The 22,460-nt window shown below is 47.8% G+C and overlaps 1 protein-coding gene across 7 annotated transcripts in view; it reads left to right on the forward strand.

Moving 5' to 3' along the window:
- Positions 1 to 22,460, forward strand: part of LOC112645994 (uncharacterized) — a 197,138-nt gene that overhangs the window by 74,576 nt on the left and 100,102 nt on the right. Inside the window, exon 3 of one of the 7 annotated variants that reach the window (XR_007408173.1) lies at positions 21,349 to 22,070. The exons of 5 other annotated variants lie outside the window; for them this stretch is intronic. The gene's annotated coding sequence lies outside the window, so the exon portion shown is untranslated. Of the gene's footprint in view, positions 1 to 209; positions 764 to 21,348; positions 22,071 to 22,460 lie in introns of those variants that run through there. One more of the 7 variants, XR_007408174.1, reaches the window with a different exon arrangement.

The raw sequence follows: 22,460 nt of genomic DNA on the forward strand, positions 1-22,460 counted from the left end.
TATTTAGCAAACACAATGATAAGATGCCCACTGAAATGGAAATTTCAGATACATGATGGAAAACGTTTGGAGTAAGTAAGTTCTATGCAGTATTGGGGACATACTTGTAGTAAAAAAATTATTTGAAATGCAAATTTTATTGGACACCTTGCATTTTATCTGGCAACATATTGAGATTTTCTCTCTCTCTCTCCCTTTTATACACACAGACAGCTACCAGCTCACATATTGTGATGAGAGCAGTGTCCAGGAGGACATTCCGTGTGTGTGCACGTGCGTGCATAGTTCAAGGGTGAGAATGTCGGAACCGGAAAGACTCAAGGAGATTGAGGACACTGAGGGTCTTATAGACAAGATAATCACTTTCTCGAGGTCCCACAGCCAGACTGGGGGTGGAGCTGGCACGGGAGCTGACTCTGAGCCAGGACTTTTCCTACCCTGGTGGCTCTGCACTGTGAGGTCGAGTTTCTGCCTCCCTGCTTACTTCCACAATATGTTGAGAAGGGGTGCTTCTCCCTTCTCTGGTGGGGAAGGTGATGGTGGTGGTGATCATGACAATAGTTGACTTTTTTTTTTTTTTCAGTCCTAGGCATTTTATCATAGTATTTCATCTGTTCATTAGTCTAACCAACAAGGTAGCTATACCTCGTTGCTAAGGTTAACCCACTGGCTTTTCATGCTGCGAACTCTGTTTTACTCTCCCTAAAAATACGCCAAGATCAACAGGACACTTTTTAAAAGAAGTTGCAGGAATTTGCAAAGAGGGAGTTGGGGGGAGTACATATCTGTGCTTCTGAAAGCTGACCACTCTTTCTTTGCTTCTTGTTTCCAAGGGGTGGGAAGGTACTGCAATTGGGGAGGCAACCTATCTGGTAACTGGTCCAATATACATAACCCTCAGAGACTTCCCAAGTCTCCTCCTTCCTTCTCTATAAATCCCAGCATGTTTTGCAACTGCATTTATTTTACTGCTTTGAGGAGGTGGGAATATCTGGGAGTGTGTTTCCTTTAAGGAAGGATGAAGTAAGAATATAATGCAAACACTCAACCCTACATTTGGAAATAGTTATATTTGATGTGATTAATTTGGAAAGAGCTTGCAATTCGTTGGCATATATGGAAGCATAAAAATCACTACCATCTACTGAGCACTAACGATGGGGTAGACATGGTGTAAGGCACGCTATTGTATCTCTAGTTCCCCCAACAAACATGGAGATAGGCATTATTGATTGAATTTCTCAAAAGAAGAAATATGAATCTTTGAGAGGTGAAGGCATTTCCCAAAGGTCACATAGGAAGTGAAAATGTTGAGGATGGGACTCAGGATAATCCAACTTGAAAATCCATGTACTTTTCATATATTCATGTTAAACATTTTTTGGTTGGGGAATACTTACCGTTATTTCCTCTTGGAGTTTCGCATACCTACTAGCATATGAAAGACTCCAAATTCCAGTAAAAAATAAGTCTATTTGACTTTTTTTTTTTAGCTCAGAGTTTGCATATAGAATGTACATCCATTAATACTCTAAGAAGTCCGTGTTTAGAGTCACTTTACCCATCCAGTGGTACATTTAAGATCACGAAGGTTTTAATACAATGCCATCCATTTGAGGCTCAGTTAATGACCTTAAGAGGAATTCTTTACAACATGGAAGAGAAAACTAAGAGGCAGGAAAAATATAGTAATTTGAAATACTTGAAATGCTGTCATGTGAGAGATTAGATTGTTTTAAAGGTCAAAGAAATAAAACTAAAACCAATGCATAGAAGACACAGGAAGACACATTTTGCTTCTACTTAGGTTCTAACAGTCAGAACTGCCAAAAAATAGACTAGACCACCCATTATTGGAGGTGATGGACCATAGGTAGCTCCATGGCTACCTGTGAAAATGGCATTCTGGCATCAACTGACTGCTTCAATTAGATGACCTTTAAGGGTTTTGACAATTAGGGTTCTATTTTTATTTAAACTGGCTAATTCTATCCAAAATGTATCAACTTAATGATGAGCAGTTGGTCCACCAGTTTATATTTGTATAGAAAATAGCCAATTGTACAGCAAACAACAAATTATATGCCTGATTTTTTGAAAACTCTGTAATTGTTTTTGGCAGCACACACTGCAGGATATTGATGCGGATGTCTACATTTTCTTCCAGAGACAGACATTCATCCTTCGTGTGTGTTTCACTTTACAGGGTTGGTTACTGACTTAATCAGGGCCTTGGAATTGGTTTCAGGACCAGTGTGGATGGTGTAGAATGGGAATGACTGTCTGTGGTGTTGGTGTGTCAAGGTTGATGTCTTTCCTCTTAGTGATAAATTTGAGAAGATTGTTCTAGGGTAGCACATGAAGCTTTAAATCTCTTTGTTTTATTACTTAAGTAAACCCACATGAAATATATTTATAGTGTTTATAACTAAATATGCTAACCAAACTCTCAGAGAAGAAATTGCGAAAACATTAAAACTCTCTAGTCCCTAACAAAGAACGTAAATGCCCACCATGACCTCAAATGCTACAGTGCCTTCAGGGCGCAGAGTATTTGTCTGTTTTTGATGCAATTTATGGAATACGATAATATGGTGATGTGCTTGATTCCATTAGACAAGCTACAAACAATTTCCAAGTCAGGAAAGATGACTCTCTCATACGCATGCATTATAAAACCATGATAATCACCCAAGCTACAAAACTAAGTGTATTTTTTTCTGCTAATGTGTGTTTGCTGCATTTTGTGTTTTGATGTCTGCTGATTTGCCCACAGACAAGCAGTAGCAGGCACTAAAGTAAAAAAAAAAAAACATATTATGAAAAGGCTTATGTAATCTCAGTGCCAGGTTTTCAACATTGAGCCCCCTGCTATAGGGAAATTCAATTCCCTATTGAATATCTGAGGGTCCCTGGAGAGTACTTTCATGTCCTGATCACCCCATACCACTGGTTCCCACTCCCTCCTACCAGCCTCTGAACTGCTGCTCCAGACCCCATTCTAGAGGGTCTTCTTGCTCGCCTGTGCCTGCTCGTAGGCGGGCGTTTCCTGGCCCCAGCCCACCCTCCTGGATCAGAGCCTGCATTTCAGCTAGCCACCCAGGGATTTACACCCACATTAAGGTTTAGGAAGCTCTGTTTCAGGTTACCTCTTAATACCTCATGAAGATGTTCTTTCCTGTCCTTCTTTGCCCAAGCGTGGATGGACCGAGGGCTTTCTTGCCCTTGTTATGGTTAATGTATTGGACTAAAGGCTTCCAGGGACCAAGGAGGATACACAGCGCAGGAAAACCGAAGGGTGGATCTAAGACACCCCTGCTCCCCAAGCTGTCATAGCATTTTCTGGGATCCTGTAGTGGCCATATCCCTTCATGAGCCTTAGGTCAACACTCAGTTCTTAGGGGTGATTGGTAGCTCAGGCCAGTGTCACCTCCTTCATGTATTTTCCCCTTTATTTTATTTTATTTTATTTTATTTTATTTTATTTATTTTATTTTATTTTATTATTTTTATTATCCCCTTTAGACATCGGGGCTCTAAGTCAGAGTCAACCCCAAATTAACAACACAACCATCTTTATCCCCTGTCCTTTCTACTGGATTTTGCCCTCCTGGTTCAACTTCTCTCCCTGGGTCTCAGCTACCTTCTCATTAGCATAGCCAAAAATCTCATTAAGGCAATTTCCCAAGCAAAATAGCAGACTTCCTCCAAGGATGAATTGTCTACCACCTCTGGGAGATGCCAACAGGTAGAGGAAGACTTAAAAGGAAATATATTTATGTGTGTATGTGTGTGTGTGTGTGTGTGTGTGTGTGTTCTCCTACCTTTTAAATTTGAAAAAGCTGTTGAATATTTTTTTTGACAAATTAAGAAAAGAATGCTATTATTTGGATACCAGTTTTATGGGCAGTTTTGCTTCAAAATGATCACTGTATTCTTTTGATTGTGTGCCTAGTTCCCTTTAAGTTTAGGCCTTCTCACTGGTACTTCAGGGGATGGTGCTAAATTTATCTCAGAATTTCTTAAGAGGTAGACATCATCTGCAGAAATGTTCAGCCTTTTGTGTATTTTCATGTCTTTTAGAGTTTTTTTTTTAAACATTTATTTATTTATTTTGAGAAAGAGAGAGAACCCGAGGCGGGGGCAGGGGTTGGTGAGTGGGGAGGGAATGAAGGAGAGAGAGAGAGAATCTCAAGCCGACTCCCTGCTCAGTGTGAAGCCCAACACCTGGCTCGATCTCAGGACCCTGAGGTCAGGACCTGACCTGAAATGAAGAGTCCAGGCTCAACCTCCTGAACCACCCAGTGCCCCTCTTTTAGAGTGTTCTTACTTTATTCAGTTTCTCTTTAGCTAGAATACTCTCATGAGAATACTGCATGTGAGATATTGGAGGCCGGGCACTGGCTTCATTCTGAATACTCTTTGGGATTTTTATATCCCTTTCATTTTGTATTTAATCATCATATCATGTTTGTGATGTGGGTGTTCTATTTTATTTAATTTATTTATTAAAAAAAATACTTCTGTTTGAAAGTCAAACAGGGAACAGACATCGAATAAAACAGAGTCCAGGCCTGAAGGAACTTACATTCAATACATGTCCAACTGCCTCATTTTGTAGATGAGGAAAGACACTGAGGATCTGAGAGTTTAAATGTCTTGTCCACAGTCAGTTGGCTAGAAGAGTCCGAGCCAGACCTGAACCTAGTGTGACTCTGAGGGTCGTGCCCTCCTCATAAAGCAGGACTGCACCGGGCAGCCTATAGCTTCTTGGCAGATGTTTGTGTAGTGAGGCATGAAGAATTTCTTTGGAAGAAATATGTCACTAAGCTGTTTGGATTGGAAATGGAAGCCTCAGGGCCATGTTCAAAGACTAAGAGATCGTAACTATGAGATTAGGGAAGGGTTTCCACCCCACAGAGGGAAAAATAAAAAAAGAGAGAGAAAGAAGTCATGAATGGGAGGAAGAGAAGGGCCCCAGCAAGGAGGCCCGGGGCAGACTCTAGGTGAGGCCGGTGGTTTTCCGACTCCTGAAGCTACGGGCATGTCTGCTAAAGCACCCTAGGGAGGGCTTGCTGTGAGCCGAGCCAGGTGCTCGGAGGCCTGAAGTTACCCAGTCGTAAAGCCGCCTTTCTGAAAGCACGCAGGGTTGCCCAGGCAGCAAATGGCCACAGGCCCTTAGAAGGGGCCCACGCAGCTGAGAGCCTCGGAAGTGAAGCGCCGTCAGCTCCTCCGCCCCGAGGGAACCACCTCTGAGGGCAGCTGGTGTATTAAGAGCGTGTGAAGTAGTGAGGGGATGGAGGGCAGGGTCAGGTGGGGTGGGGCAAGGCCGAGGCTGTGTGCGGCCACTGCACCCAGGGCCCCGGGCGGGGGTGGCAGGAGAACACAGGCCTTGTGAATGAGCAGACGCCTTCTTACAAAGCTGCATGGGGTGTGGGGCATGTGTGCTGGCGGGGGGGGGGGGGGGTCGGGTTGAGTCAGTCGTATTTATCTTCTGCTCTCGAGAGACCCCTTGCTATCATCAGAGTTCTTCTTTAAAGTACATTAACAAATGAAATGCTGTTTGTTTTCATGCCTTCGGTACTCCGGTTAAATTGAAATACTCACTGTTTTAATAATGTGCACTAACACGGTTATGCAGCTGAACGGTTCACAGCTGATAACAAGTTGCATTAGAGGAAGGTCCCTGGTGGAGGTGGGGAAACTTTTAGGGAATTTAAACTAAGGGAATGGTGCCGGATTCTCAAAATGAAGACTGGCATCTCTCTAATGGGTAGGAACTTAACAGACCATTCACTGTTAGGGTCCAGATTTACACAGAACATCTTTTTTAAGCGCTCACCTCCATTCTGGACACTGGCACTAAACAAGATTATTAGACAAAAGAGAGGCACCAAGATAGGATGGAAGAGTCACCCGTGGTAAGGAGATTTGAAATTCTTTTAGAAATCCTGCCATTAACTTAAAGGACCAACTTGACTAGAGTCACATTGGCCATGGCTTCTTTCGTGGAGTAACAGGGAAGTAAGAAAGGCAGCGTGGGACCTCGAAGGCTGGGTGTGGCGTGACCACTCTGGAAGGGATGCAACTGGGAACTTAGCGAAAGATGAAAGCATGATAGGCTGTAATTATCACAGGAACTCTTGAAACTCCTCATCTGGCATATTATGCACGGTACCAGCAGGTTGAATAATGTCCTGGCAAAGGACGTGTATACTTTGGATAATTGGGGCATGACTGCGAGATCCACTGGGTGTTATAATGAAGATTAGCTGTTACTCAAGTCCATTTCCTCTTCCTTTGGGGCACACAGCGAACCTAGGTTTCCTCAGCCTCTCTTGCAGTTGGATGTGCTGATGTGAATGAATTCTGAATAACGAGAGGTGGTTAGAAGTAACGTATACCCACCAGGACTCACAAGAGCCTCCCACGTGCCGTCCTCCATACTCTTTCTGCTATGATGGTGGTCTTGGAAGCCTTGTGAAGGAAGTGAAGGAACTGTGAGGTAGAAGGCATCCGTGTGTCCCTGAATCATGACTCGGAGAAGAAAAGCAGATGTCTCACAATCAAGAACACCTACTTCGGGCATGTGTGAAAAATAAAATGTCCATTGCATTAATACAGTAAGGTTTTAGGTTTGTCTTTGCAGAGGCTACATTATCTTAATTCAGAGGTCAACAACTTAATCCAGCTCATGGCTTATTTTGCACAACCCATGAGAAGAGTTTTAAAGTTTTTTTTTTTATATTTTGAAAGAGTTGTCTAAAAAAATAAAAAGAATATACAACAGAGAACATATGTGACCCACAAAGTCTAAAATATTTATTTTCTGGCTCTTTACAAAATGTTTGCCAAACTCTGTTTTAACCAGTACAGAAATTTCAGATGACAGAGACTTTGAATTCCAGGCAGATATAAAACTCTCCTAATTATATTGCAAATAACTTTTCATAAATAGATACATAAGTAAATAATAAAAAAGCTGTAGACTTCACTTTCAGAAAAAAATGGAATAATGGGGATTGGATTTATTTTCTGGACTGAAACAGGCGGCCAGCCTTCGTGAGAAGATACCAGAGTGGATAGATCTCTGGAGAACAGCCCAGTCTCTCGGCTCACATGTGCCTGGGAAGAAATGACCTTCTTCTGAGCAAAGATCCATTTCAAAGAATTAGAGGAAACCGTCCCTGGAACCAACACAGGCAGGACTAGGGAGAGTTTCTATTTCCTCTAAACAGTATAGAGACACTTCATAGGACACGGGGCATCCAGAAGAGATTTGCCTTGACAGTGGGGTGAAACAGGCCCAGAGGGAGCACTGCTCCGGGCCTGCCTTGCAGATTTTTTATTATTATTTTTCTTTTTCTTTCTTTTTTTCTTTTTTTTTTTTTTTTTTTTTTTGCTTTGCAGATTTTAAAGCAAGATCCAAAAGGATTGAACTTTCTCCATGTAATTTAGCTGGACCCCAGGACAAAACTCAAAAATATTTATAGGAATACGAAAATAATCAGTCCTTAAAAAGGTGTAAAAATTACAACGTCAGGCATCTAATAAACAATTACCATGCCAATAACAAGTGAGAACTTAATACACACTGCATCAAAGATGATGCAGGGATGGTTCTGAGTCACTAGTCGCCAGGAAAATGCAAATTAAAACCACAACGAGGCACCACTATATACCTATGAAGATGTCTAGATTTAAAAATATTGGCTATACTAACATTTGGCAAAGATATGTAGCAACTAGGACTCTCCTGTACTGTTATGTGTAAAATAGTATGAAATATTGAATGTAAAATAGTACAACCATTTTTGGAAACTGTTGGCTGGTTTATTATAACACTCACCAGATGACCCAGGCCTAAACCCTGGGTATTTACCCAACAGAAATAATAACGTATACAAAGATTTATACACAAATATACGTGGCAGCTTTATTTGTAATAACCTCAAACTGAGAAGAACCCAAATGCCCATCAACAGAGTAGCAGATAAACAAACTGTGGTAAATCTATATGTGTTAATTTGCTAGGGCTGCCGTAATGAATACCCCCTGGCTGGGTGGCTTAAACAAGAGGAATTTATTTTTTTCATAGTTGTGGAAGCTTAGAAATCTAAGATCCAGGTTTTGACAGGTTTGGTTTCTTCTTGGCTTCTATGCGGCTGCATCTTATCTTGTCCTCGTGTGGCGTCTCCCCTGTGTGTGCACAACCCTGGCATCCTCAGTATACAAATATCCTCTTCTCATAAGGACCTCGGTAATTTGGGGTTAGGAACTATTTTAACTTCTTTGCCTTGGTAAAGCCCTATATCTGCAAATACAGTCAGATTCTGAAGTGTCGGAGGCTAGGGCTTCACCGTGTGGATTTGGTGGGGAAGGTGGGAGGCGGACACGCTTCAGTCTGTCGCACTACACAATGGATCCCTACCGAGCAATGCATAGGAGTGAACTATTGATACTGCAGGATGGATGCATCTCAAAATAATTATCTTGAGTGAATAAACCATACAGGAAAGAATACGTACTGTATGATGCTTCCATTTGCCTCTAGAAACTACAAACTACAGTGACAGACAGAGATCATTGATGGAACTGAGATGCGAGGGGGATTTGGAGGAAGGTAGGGCAGGGGCCGGCAAGAGGCAAGCAGAAACTTTTGGAGATGATGGGTGGGTTCGTTTTCTTGATTGGGACCATTTCAAGGTTGTATATATATGCCAATATGTTTCACATTATGCATTTTAAATATGTGTAATTTATTGCATTTCCATTATATCTTAATACTTTTTTTTAAAGAGCTATAAACATGCTAGTCCCATGGATAACTCATGGCAGGCTTAAACCCATATCACCGTTTTATTATTCTAGTAATAATGAAGATGCCTATCAGTAAAAATGGCCTGTTCGTGGGAATCATCAATGTTTCCGTTTTTATCTGTCGTGAGCACCTGCTGCTTCATCTGTGCTCCACCACCTGCCCTTCTCTGGCAGAAGCACTTCCATTCCTTTGGTTACCGTCCCTTTCCGTGCTCTCGTCACGCAGACGCACGAGGAACACCTGCTCCTCTGGACACTGGTGGGTGGCGGACGGATGGGCACTTGAAGCTAGTTGGGCCAATCAGATAACTTCCTTGGGTTTTTTCCTGCTAAAACTGGGAGGAGTTAATCCTTTCTGGAGACAGAAGCCACAGGAGGAGGAGTCTCTGATTCGCAGCATCCCAGTTTCTTTCCCCGTGGAGGAAGGCTGTGTGCAGCCAGAGAGAATGAGGCCCACGCAGAGGGAAGCGGAGATGGAGGGTGAAGAGAGGGTCGGCATTGCCTGAGGTTCTGGTTCCAGTTCCCGAGCCCTAGTGATACCCCTGACCTTTCCAGGCTTTCCCTTTTTCCACTTTTCCTTATGCGGCGTCTGCTGATAATTTCCCCTCTACTAAGTGAAGCTCCTGTCATAGTAAATACTGTCAATAGTTTACTATGTATTTAGGAAATATATTTCTAATTTCTTTCGATGCCCGAGATCTCGGCACAGCCCAGTAAACAACTGAGGTAGGTCTGACTGAAATCAACAATTTCATTTAATTTAACACGTTTATCAAATACCTACTAAGCCCAAGGCATTGTATCGGAGGCTGAAAGACATTCTTATCCAGAGTGCATTTAAACAGCCACTCAAGATTTGAACAGCTAAGTAATTTTGAGGCTCCCCACTGTAAATAATTTCGTGGCAAAACTCCCAGGTGTACAATGCTGAAAAAAAAGTAGATAGAGCCCCAAATTGAACTCATTAGAAATATGTGACCATGGGGAAATGAAAAGCATTCAATGACAACTTTTATTTTCTTAGAATCCTCTGGATTCTAAATCAACTGTGGACTAGAAACTGGCTCTTAGACTTTATCTTTATGGTAATGTACACCATAATCAAGAGAATGATTTTTTGGTTCCAAGGAATTTTAATTTAATAAAATACTCTGGGTTCAGTCATCCGTTTCTCTCTGTTGGCGCAAACCAGTAGGACGTAAAGAAACTGAGCAAACATTATAGCTCTTCATTATGGTGTTTTTGTTTGGTTTTACTTATTTTCGTTTTTTTTTTTTTAATTTTAGTTTGGCTTTTGTGTTGCACGTTACAGCTGGTGGATTATTTTTGTCTGTAGTTTAAGGAGTAAAAACAGGTCGTTCCTGCCATTGGCGGTGGGGGTTGTGGGGGGTAGGCAGTGGTGCTTCCTAAGAGTTGAGCGCAAGTACCCTCTTACTCATCATATTGGTCAAACAGTTCTGGGGCAGACGTTTCAGGAATGGTTAGATCAGAGCCTAGAAGACTGCTAAGCACATGATAGGTAATTAATAAAAATCTCTCAATCGGTTATTACATAGTGAGGTGTATTCAGAAAATCTATACAATTCTCACATGAAGCCACTTCTGTCTCTAAGCTTATTAAGATCATGTTTAAAAATAAGGATATCCTAAAGTAGATACTTTGAAAAGTTTTAAGGTATTTTCCCCCCATTTCCCTCCCCTTCTTTCCCCCCCTCGCCTCCCACCCCAACCCCAGGCCTCTGTGTTGTTAAGATGCCGCACCTCTTCATCCGCGTCTCCCTTGAGCGAGACTCGAGCTGCACCTGGCCTGTTTTTCCCCCGACCTCACTGTAATTGCACACACGGTCCACCTTTTCACTACAGAACTATGAAGGAATGGAGGCAACAGCAAAAACTTTACGCCGCGTCTCCCTGCCCACACGTGCGTGTCGTTGACCTTTTGGTTGGTTAACAAGCAGAAGGTCAACAACACGGTCACTTCTCCTTTGCCAGCTCGTCCTGCTTTTCTTTGTCCTGTTTTTCTGTCCCTTCTTCTCTCTCTCGCCGTGAGAGCGCCTTCATGCTCAGCCTGCAGTGGGGTCGTGTCTCTCCCTCCCCCATCGTGAAGTTTCAATACGGATGAACGTTGACATAGACGCCGACCGCAGTATCGCCGGCGCAGCATCGTCTCCTTCTCAACCTATAAAGCAAGACCCTCGAACTTCACCCAGCACAGTACACGGGGGTGCTGTGCGGGATTAATTACTACTTTAGAGGATAACTCAGGATCTGAAAATGGAAGGACTGGCTTGAGACAAAAGTGTGTAAGAGGGGAGACTGGACTTTGAGACTCCGGCTCACTCATCCGTGGTATGGGACGGACACCAATCTCATAGGACTGTCGTGAGGGTAAAATGAGGTAACGAGTGAGCGTCAAACAGCGAGCCTGACACCGAGTCGTCAGTGGATGTCAGCATCCTACCTGGGCGCCCGCCCTGCCCCTCCGGGCTCTGCTGTCTCTCCTCCGTGCTTGGTTAGCTCTCACCTCCCATCCCTGGCCCCCGGGAACCTTGTTTCCTTTATCCTTCCTGGCAGACCCCTCCTTCAGTGCTCTGCATGTCAGGAACAAATAGGAGCTTAACATTTCAACAGGTAGAGGGCAATTCTGTAGCAGGAATTTCCGATGTGTGCCGTGGGGTGGATGAGATAAAACCCCGTGGGTGGGCATTCGTTGGCCGTCCTCACCGTGGGCGCCCGCCGTGATGGCCAGTGATGCCAGGGTTGATGTCCAGGACGCTCAACAACTGGATCTTCCTCATCAGAGGGGGCTGATGGCAAACTGGTTTGGCCACAGGGTGTGTTCTAGACGCATCCTGACCTTGGTTCATCCTTTACAGGCTCTTGGGCTCTGTGCTGCTGTTACCTGGCCCCACACTTCCTATGGGAGCAGCTGCGGGGTGGGGGGGGCAGAAAGAACCCAGGCCGTGGGAGCACGGGCTCCCGTTCACATCCTGGCCCTGCCAACGCCTCGCTGGGTAATATCGGCCTGTGCTCTGGCCTCCAAAGGGGAATTATCATGCCTACGGCACAGGGGTTGTTTGTGGTGAGGCTCAGAAGAGTCTGTCTACATGCAAGTGTTTTATAAGGAGGGAAATCGGTTGTTATGATTCAGGAATTCCGGTTCCTCCGTCCGTGGCAGAGCTACACCGGCCATGCCCCCCAACTGTGGACCAGGGAAGATTCCAGATTGGGCATACCTGATAGTAGACATAGCAGTCGAGTTAGTGACACGTGCATTTCTGGGTGTTGGAGGACCTTTCCACCTACGGGATCAGGGTGTGTCCTGAATCCTTGCCGAATCCCTTCCTGACCCGTCCAGTCTGTGCTTTCAGGGGCCCAGGCTTTTTTTTATTAGGCGATTTCTTGGGGTGTTGGAGTCTTCTTCGCTCAGGCTCGTGTCAACCTGGGTGGGCTCCCAGAGCAGTGCCTGGAGTGCTCGTGGCTGGCGGGGGAGCGAGGCAGGAGCAGGTGCCTCCCGTGGGCACAGCGATCGGCTGCTTTCCTGCTGGCCCAAGTCCTGCGGTGCTTGAGGTTTCTGTTTCTGGAAGCGGTTGGCCACATGACTGGGTCGTCGGGTGGCAAATTCCCGGTGCCCCTTGTAATGCAGGTCAGATGCCGTCCTGGGAGTGGGTGGGAATGCGGAGGGGCCGGGCCGGGGTGCTGTGGCTCGGGGGCCGGGGGGACCTGGGCCACCTCGCATCCAGCGCTCGGGCGAGCACCTGCCGCGCTCTTCCTTGACCTTGGCTCGCCTCTTACGTACATCCACAGGGCGCTTGAAGTTGCTCAAGTGTGGTCAGTACCTTGTATTTCATGGAACGCGCCTTTTAGAAACAGACTATTCGAGTGGGCAGAGAGCCCAGAGGATAAAGGATCCAACCCAGTCTTCAGAGAGGAGGGGATACGCTCGGGGAAGACCTTCCTGACTTGCTCGGGGCCCGCGAGCTGCTCAGTGACCGTAAGGTCTGCAGGCTTCAGTGTCCTAATCCCGTTTCTCAGCATCCCCTTTCCAGGCGCTTCTGGTTGGTGGGGCTTGTCCCTGGGACCTGATGCTCTCACTGGGCCTCACCCCTCTGTGCATTCCCTGGGGGCCCTGCTGGGGCGACACACACCCCGAGACATCACAGGGCTCCGTTAGGGCCAGGCGAACGCACAGAAGCACAGAGCAGCCCCGGGAGGGAGGATGGCCAGAGGCGGAGGGGTCGGCCTGTAGGCTGGTGCAGGGGCGAGCTCACACCACACTGCTGCCGATTCTGGGGCCGGGTCAATATGAACAGGGTGCTTTAGTATCTGGAGTCTCCCTCGGGTGCCACACGGTGTCCACGGCGGGCCCCTCCCCTTGGCGTCCTCTGTCCAGGTGCCTGGGTCGCAGGTTGTGAGCGGCAAGTTGCCTCCCCCTGGCCGGGCAGGTTCTGGCTGTCCTGCGGTCGTCCTCGGCTGCGGGTCCCCATTGCTAACGGGGTGATGCCAACTGGGGAACCAACACTGCAGGTTGCGGCCTCAGCTGTGGGTCCCCATCTGCTATCGGGGGGATGCTAACTGGGGAACCCACACTGCAAGCTGCAGCCTCGGTTGCGTGTCCCATCCACTATTGAGGTGATGCTAACTGGGGAACTGATACCAGCAGGCTGTGGCCTGGGCTGCAGGTCCCCATCTGCTATCGGCTGTGGGTCCTGTCTGCTAACAGGGTGATGCTAACTGGGGAACCGACACCAATAGGCTGCAGCCCATCGGTTACAGGTCCCATTCTGCTAACAGGGTGATGCTAACTGGGGAACTGACACCAACAGGCTGCGGCCCATCGGCTGCGGGTCCTGTCTGCTAACGGTGTGACGCTAACCAGGGAACTGAGAAATGCGGGAAGCAGGCTCCAGCAGGCGCTGCATCACATCCAGGCCCCACATGCTTCCCCACGCGGTGGGAGATGCTGAGAGCCCGGGATCTGCTGGTGTCCGGCTCCCCGAAGGCTGTCCTGGCAGGTGCTTGCATGGACGCTGCACCTGGCTGCCGACGAGAGCCCCGCAGCTGAAGGCAGGAGCACCCTGAGGCCTCCCGGGGAATGACCTGTGCCCTTGGCCATGGTCCCTATGGCTGCCAGGTCCCCCAGGGCTTCCGCTGTGAGCGTGGCTCTTAGGACAAGGATGTCTGGGGGACACTGGCGGGAGGGAAGAGGCTGACGTTTGGAATCAGATAAAACTGGATTTCGAACTTGGCTCTGGCCTGCGTTAGCTTTGTGACCTTAGGCAAGTGCTTGTGAGGTCAACTGAGAGGCAGCACAGCAACACCCTCCGCAGCTGCAGGGCCTGGGCCTGAAGCCTGTGCTCTGCAGCTGCTCAGTCCCGTGACCTGAGGCCGACCGTTGCTCTTCCTTTGCCCCCATGGCTAACCTGCGGAACAGGGGTGACGACTATTGTGCTTATTTTTTGTGATGACCGAACGACTGCAGTGATTTCCTTGGGAAGAAGGCTCCCGGCTCATTGCAAAGACTATGTAAGCTCTTGCTGTTAATTCTGAACGTGGATCCTATTTTCCAGTTTTTGTTAGATTTACGTAACCTGATGTAGATAAATTACCTGCTAGGCTGCTGCTCAATGAACGGTATCTTCATCTTTGTCATGAGCGGGCTTGTCAAGATGTTTACGAACGCTGTCTACACGAGGGCCCGTTATCGGGTCATAAATGGGATCCGTGGGTCCTCAGGAGGCTCTAGGGAGAGAGGCGGTCAGGCCGGTGTCTTCCTCAAGCCTGTTTCTCAGTGAGGGCCCCATCCCCGGAGGCCAGCGGCGTAAAGGGAGCAGAGCTCCTCCGTGGTCCCAACCACAGCACGAATGAGCGACAGTTGCAGAGGCCCGGACAGTTGCTATTAGTTCAAGTCAGCTCAGATCCTGGTGAAAAAAATCAACGGGTTTTTAAAACCCGGCTCACTTGAAAACTGCTAACACGCCCGAGAACAGCTCCGGAAATCCCATCTGTTTCGTATTTACAGAACGCTCCGTTCCTTCGGTCTGGGCACAACTGACTCATTTTCATTGTGTTCCTGTGGCAGAGCGTCTTGTCATTACCAAAGAAACCAGACAGCAGGTTTCGTGTGCGTGAGGAGTGTGCGTGCCCACTCTTTGTAGTTGGTATAAGGCTGTCTGAGGATCTGATGACTTGCGATTCACGTGGCAAAGAGATTATGTAATTCAGCAAATTTACAAATATAATCCTTTGATGCAAAGCAATGATGTGTGGACCACACCGACTCTTCCCTTCCTCTCGCTCACATCTATCCCGTGGACCTGTAGGGCGTGCGTGAGCGCGGCCTAGCTGGACCCCCTGGCTCCTTCTTAGTTTTACCATTTTGTAGCCACGTGATCTTGGGCGCGTTAATTAATTAATTAATTAATTCCTCCGCCCCCCAGTTTTCCGATCCATAGAAAGGTAGAGTATGGGAACGTTATCAGTATTCCTCAGGGTTGTCAAGGCTATCCCTGTTGTCGCAGCTCCCGGATCTCAGGACAGTAAACGTTTGTCTCTTATTCCCATCACAGTCGGAGCGGCATGGTGAGGCTCTCCTGATGGCTCCCTTCCCAGCCGTGGATCCGGTCTAGACCTCTTCCGTTGTGGGCCTTCAGCATCCCCCGGGTTGTGCCGTCCAGTGTGGTGGCCTCCTCGGTGCCCTGGACTAACACTGAGTCATGGGAGCTACGTCTTGAGCGCTTGGGAGCCAGATGTGTCTGGTGATGACCAGACTGGACAACACAAGTATAAGACGCGTGGTCGTCACAGGAAGTTCTGTTGGACAGCCTCGCCTTAGGACCTTCTTGTTCTCTGCTGTGTCCTCTCCATGTAGCCTGCGAGGGAGAAGAAAGCCCTCCTAAAATCTTGCAGAACAGAAGGAAAAGGTTTCAGGAGTTTTTCTCCTCTTTGTCCTACTGAGCTCAGGGCCTCGTTGTCCGTAGATCAAAGGATTATATTTTCTGAATATAGAAGACACTATATGGTGTGAGCTCGGTAGGCTTGCTTTTTGAGATTTCTACAAAATTATTATAGAAAATGCTCTTTCTTGACATATCCTGCTCTCAAGCCTGTTGCCTTGATGAAAGATCCTATTTTGGACCCCGGGAGCTGAATATTCTCTCATCTTCTCTCTTTCCTTCCCTTTCATCATGATCTTCCTGCCACCGCCATGGACGGCAGGCTCACTCCGCCGGGAGAGACAGTCATCCCCACGGAAGGCAGAAGGGAAAAGCACGTTAGCGTTCACGCGGTTACCCTGTGGACGCATCCTGCCTTCTCTGGCCTCTGGTCTTCGCAGGAGTCCTCGGCCCCCAGGTCTTTGCTTCAAAGGGTTAATGCTGGGGGAACAGGATGTAAAAACCTGACCCTGGCACACCGCGCCTGATGCTGAAACTGTGACCTATCCCAACTCAAATGGTCTCATTTAACCAATAAATGACCAGGAATCAGTCACATTGGTTTTTTGGCACTATATTTCTAATTATATGACTACTATTTCATTTGGATTATCTCATTGTTCAGGAAGTTGCAACCTGACCTCAGGAAGCCAATCTTTGTCTCTCCGACATCCTCTTATGCCTTTTCTAAGTCATGACTAGAGACTATATTAGGAATGTTCCATTTAAATCGTAATTTTTGCCTCAATGATAACATAGAAATGTTTTATTCATTTTTCTTATACGTCATTTGACTCTTCTGCCCTCGTTATTTTGTGCTAATTTGATTGCGTGTTTGGCTCAGGCTGTTGGGGGAACCCTGAGTTAGGAAGCCTGTCATCGCTATTTCGAGGGTCACCAGCTGCCTAAAGTCAGTTTACATTTGGTCGATCCCGCTTGCGGAAGAGTTGGGGGACTTGTCACTGGATCTTTTATTCTGAAGTTCCGTGTAGTTTTGTGTTACCGCGTGCTTAATTAAATTAAGTGAGCACTTGCTATGTGCAGAGTGTCACACGGTGGAGAGGCTAAAAAAATAAAAAATACGGTCCCGTCATTGGTGGGTCTCCTCCCCAGCACTTGCCGCATCATCTAATTGTCTTGTTTATCTACTTTCTTGCTTACACATTGTCCATCTCGCCTACTGCAAGTGCAGAGACCGGTCTTCTTTTTGTTGCTATAAATCCAGCTCCTGGCACGTTGCCCGGAACATAGAAAGTTCAAAATAAAGTTTGTTATCTGGAAGAGACAAAGATGCTTACGTTCTCTGGTTCTCCCACTTCTCCATCTATCAAACCCCCCTCTGCCCCATCAGACTTTCCTTGGGCCCCGTGAGCAGTCCCCTCCTGTGATGTCCCTGCATTTACTGTTGGTCCTGTCCACCCCTTGCACTATTAGTTAGCCCAGGGCGACCTCTTTATTCTCAGTCTATGATGCTCCTATTACGTATTTCCTGATTGATATATGCAACGGTATTTTGTAAAATGCAAAGCACCTTCACAAGGATTGTGTTTAGAAGCTCCTGGAAGGGGCAGCCCGGGTGGCGCAGCGGTTTAGCACCGCCTTCAGCCCAGGGCGTGATCCTAGAGACCCGGGATCGAGTCCCACATCGGGCTCCCTGCATGGAGCCTGCTTCTCCCTCTGCCTGGGTCTCTGCCTCTCTCTCTCTCTCTCTGTCTCTCATGAATAAATAAATAATAAATAAATAAATAAATAAATAAATAAATAATAAAATCTTTAAAATAAATATTAAATATATTTAATATATTTTTATATTTAATTTTAATATAATAAAATAAAAAATAAAATATTATTTTTAATATTTTATTTAATAAATAAATATATTCATTTTAAATAAATTTAAATGTTTTAAATAAATATTTTAAAATAATAAAATCTTTAAAAAAAATTTAGAAGCTCCTGGAGGTTAGTGGAGTGAGGGTATAGTATCTCCTGTGGAACTTGAGACTGTCCCCTGTATCGTGTCAATGAACTGATGCATGAGCGATGACTTTTCCTGCTTTTAAAGAAGACCAGTCATGACCCCAGCTGGAGGTTGAGCTTTTCCTCAGCTACACGTCCTTATGCAAACCCCTGCTAGCAGCTTCATCCCAGAGTTTCCCCCCTCCTGTGCCTCCTCTTGGCCTTCAAGCCAACATTCATCGTCTGTTGGGTGTCGGGCAGACTTGCTGTCTCAACAACGTGCTTGAGACGGAAGCTGGAACACTCGCGGAGGGAGTCTGCGGCGAAGTCCTCGGATGCTCCAAGGGCCGCATCACTCGGTAGGCCCTCGGCGCGGACTCAGGCCTTGGTGCTGTCAGGGTGGCTCGGTCCGGTGTGTGAACTACCGGGGGCCTTCCAGAAAAACACTCTCCTTGTCTTAAGACCATGCTGTGATGGTCTTGACATGCCGCTGACTGCCCAGGCCCGGCTAGCGGGGAGACTCGGGTAGAACTGGAGGGCACGTGCAGTGGTGCATGTGCTGGCTAGACCCAGATGGCGCTGGGCAGGGCCTCATGCCAGGAAAAGACGCTGGTCCCGGTGCCGTGGAATCGCTCTGGGTTTGCATGGCAAAGGCCTGATGGAAGAGGCCTTTGCAAGAGGGCGGGCTCTTGGCCAGGGTCTTCCCGCAGGGTCCTGGGCATATTTTCCCTGAGCGTTTGGCACCGAGAATTTTGTACCAACTTATAAAGCAAATTATAGAGCATATTTTCTGTTTATTTTTGAGCTTTTTAAAATTATTTATTTATTATTTTTTTGCAAATGAGAACCAGAGGTGTAGGTGTTCCTTAGCAGAGGAGCAAGGTTGTCCCGAGAGCCATGCATCTGTCTCCGGCCCATACTCAGCGCCTGTGCACATGCACTAGTGTAACCACTGGGCTTTGGGAGCTGCCAGGCATGTCCGTGGGGACGTGCTCTGCGCGGCCGTCCTGGGCTCGCCCGACCCCTTCCGAAGCCGGCAGCCCAGGGATCAGCTCCTATGAAGTGTCCATGTCTGGACTTGGCAGTGGCTTCGCCTTTTGTGCGGATGGCGTCTGGAAGGCACTGGATGTCACCAAGTGCTCTTGCCGCTTAGATGGAAACCATCCGTTCAAAGCCTTGGAGTCACTGCACGATTTGGTCGAGAAGATACAGGGCAGGACCAATGCCCCCGAATGCGGTTTGGTTTTGCCCCCGATTATCTGTCTGGCCTCATAGGGAAGAGATGTTTGGTTTCTGTGCAGACACAGAGGCTGCCCTCAGCCTCCCGCCTGCGGAGGAGGCTTGGGAGGAGAGGCCTTCCCTGGGAGACTCCGCGCGAGCATTGGCAGCGAAGCCTGGGACCACGCGTCCCCTTGGCGTGTCCTGTGGGGGACTGGCCACCTCTACCGGGGGCCACACTGAGCCCTCAGCCCACCTGCCCGAGCCGCAGCCCGGTCCCAGGAGCCCGGCATCCTCGGCTTCCCCACCGCTCTGCTCTCAACTCGCCACGAACACGGTGCCCTCGGGGGGGACCACAGCCTGCTTCCCAGAGCGGGTTCTTGTGCTTATCCCCGGTTTTGCTGTGGGCTTGGCAGCTCCGTCGGGAACCCTGCTCTGGTGCCACTGCGCTGCCCGGGCCTGGAGGGCTCCCCGCGTTGGCCGGACGAGGGGTGGCTCTATCTGCCGAGCAGGCAAGGGTCTGAAATGGAAAATAAGGAAAACAGAAAAAGCAAAATATCCTCCTGAAGCGACCATGTGAAGGAGCCTTCAGAACCCGGGGTGGGGGGGTGTTTCGGGGCAACCGAGCCTCCGGGGAAACCTCCTGTCTGGCCACCGGCCCCACCTCGGGAAAGCGCTCGTCTGCCCCAGGGCCCCTCCTGACCCCGAGCCCTGGGCACGTCCTGGGGGGCAGAGACTGACGGGGGCCCCGCCGGAGACCCAGGTCACGGGATAAGCTTCCCCTGCACGTTTCCCCAAGGACCCCTCGCCGCCTCCTCCGACCGCCCCACAGCACCTGCTTTGTTGTGGCAGCTTCTGGGGCACCAGATGTCGGTGGCTGCCGCGGGGTGTGTCCCGCTCCAGTCCACCGCTGCTCCGGGGTGGCCAGGCCCATGGGGGTGGCCAGTCTGGCCGTGGCCATGGAGCAGCCTGTGCCCCGAGGGTCAGGCCTCCCGGCGGCCGCACCTGTCCCCGCACCTGGGCCACATCTTCCTGGACCCGTGCCTGCTTGGATGCCAGGCCCAAGGGGGGCCACGCAGCCTGCAGAGCCTCAGGACATCCCTGAACTCAGGGGTGGGTGACGGGGCAGCGTGGGGTCCCTCCACATGCCCGTCTCGGAGCCCGGCTTCACCTTCTCACTTGGGATCCGCATCCTGGCGAGACAGCCTCGCGGCCCGAGACTGCGTGCCCTTCACCCTGCGTCATGGAAGGGCCCAGGGCTGCTCGCGGGCAGCCCCCCGCTTCTCTGCTCCATGCTCGGGAACGTGGAATAACCTGTGTCATGCGAAGTGGGATCCCGCCAAAGAATCACAGGAACAGGTGCCAGTAACCAAATGTGAGAGACTCCTCGACTGTTGGAAGCGCAGAGGGAAGAAATGCGGTGAGGCCTGAATGCAGGGGCGGAGAGCGGACCGAAAATCCCATTTCAAGGAGTCCTTGCAAAGCGGGCTGGAAACCAAACAGAAAGCTCTATTCTTTTCAGTCTCAGCAGCCGTCGTTGTCGGTGAGGCCTGTAAGTAAGCGTCCAACCGGTTTCCTCTAGGCTGACTTTTGTTTCTCTTGGAAAGTATTCTGCTGATTAAGATTGGTTTTTTTTCTTTTTTTAAAAAAAAAAATTTAAACCACTCCCTCTTCTGAGGGAGGAGACCTATTTTATGCAAAGGAGTCAGCTCTGTGCATTTTATGTATTAGGACCGGAGGCCTTTAATGAGTCTATTTTTAATTCTTATTCATTTTTATATTTTAAAGATCTCGGTGTTGGGGGTGGGACAGAAGGAGAGGGAGGGAGGATCCTAAGCAGACTCCGGGCTGAGCAGGGAGCCCGACAAGGGGTGGGGACCACTGAGCCGCCCAGGCACCCCTCAAATGAAGATGTTTCTAAGATGCCAAGTTTAAATAAACAACACGACATCTATTAAAGGGACACCTGGGGGGCTCAGGGTGTGACCCTGGGTCCTGGGATCAAGTCCTGCCTTGGGCTCTCCACATGGAGCCTGTTTATCCCTCTGCCTGTGTCTCTGCTTCTCTCTTTGTGTCTCTCATGAATAAATAGATAAAAATCCTAAAAAAAAACCCCATCTATTAAAGTTCAACTGCTGTCTGTAGTTGAGGTTAGGAGGAAGTAAATATATTCAATCATTGTCAGAATCTTCTAGAACAGTTGTCTCTACAATTACCTGGAGAGCTCGGGTTACTCCTGGTTTTCAAGAGACTCGATCTCAGTCCAGTTTCTTTTATTACTAATTGATGGGATGACTTCTTGATCTTAATGGTAATTTTATATTTGCTTCATCATCTGACATGGCACCATTCTTACGATAAATAGAAGCACATGACCCTCTTCCTAATTACACATGCAATGTTGGCTCTATTGTAGGACATTTGAAAAATTTAGAGAAGTCCGGCTAAAGAATCCTACGATCCCACCTTCCAGAGATGCTCACGTCGGGGTTTGGTGTTTACGTCGCCAGGCTATGGTCGTATTTTCCTCCTCTCACCCAGTTCATTTTCGGGATATTTTAATCCACTGGCTACTGTGGCTCGAGTTCGGTGTAGCCAGTGAGCTCCAAGTGACTGAAATGTTTATGACTTACTTGCTCGGGAGACGTCTCCGTGGAGCTGAGGAAACCAGGCTCGTGTCTAGAAACCTGCAGTCATCATAATTTTGAGGAAATTCGTCAGTTTATGCTTTATCCTACCAACTTTACGGACACATCATGGACATATGAGACCGTGTAAGTTCACGGTGTATAACATGATGGTTTGGCACACGCGTGTATTGTGGAATGTTTACCGCGGCAGGGTTGGTTCACACGTCCTCCGCCTTGCGTGATTACCGTGCAGGTGCTGCCGTGATGATAAGAACAATGAAAATCTGCTTCCACAGCGACTTTCAATTATACGGTACAGTCATACGGTATGACTAAGGAGAGTTACCATGTCCCTGGAACTTATTCCTCTTCGAACTGAAGGTTTGGACCTACTGGCCAACGTCTCCTCGTCCCGCCGCCCCCTCACAACCACCTTCCTACATTTTGCTTCTATGAGTTTGGCTTTTTTAGATTCTAGATGTAAATGAGTTTACATAGCATTTGTGTTTTCCCGTCTGACTTGATTAAAAAAAAAAAAAATCACACAGCCCTCAAGTTCTAGCCATGTTGCCACAAATGCTAGAATTTCCTTCCTTATTTGGCTGAGTACTTACATATACCCGCATTTTCTTCATTCGTTCATTCGTTGGTAGATACGTAGGTTATTTCCATGTCTTGGTAATTGTGAATGATGCTCAAACAAATGTGGGAGTTCAGATGTCTCTTTGAGATCAGGACTTCATTTCTTTTGGAGAGATACTAGGCGCGCGATCGCTGGATCGTATGGTAGATCTTTTAAGCAACCTCCATACTGTTTCCAAGTCCTGTGCCCACGGACGTTCCCTCCAGTAGTGCACAGGGGTTGGCTTTTCCCCACATTGTCACCAGCACGTCTCTT

Source organism: Canis lupus, chromosome 34, assembly GCF_003254725.2.
Source record: "Canis lupus dingo isolate Sandy chromosome 34, ASM325472v2, whole genome shotgun sequence".
Taxonomy (NCBI): Eukaryota; Metazoa; Chordata; class Mammalia; order Carnivora; family Canidae; genus Canis; species Canis lupus.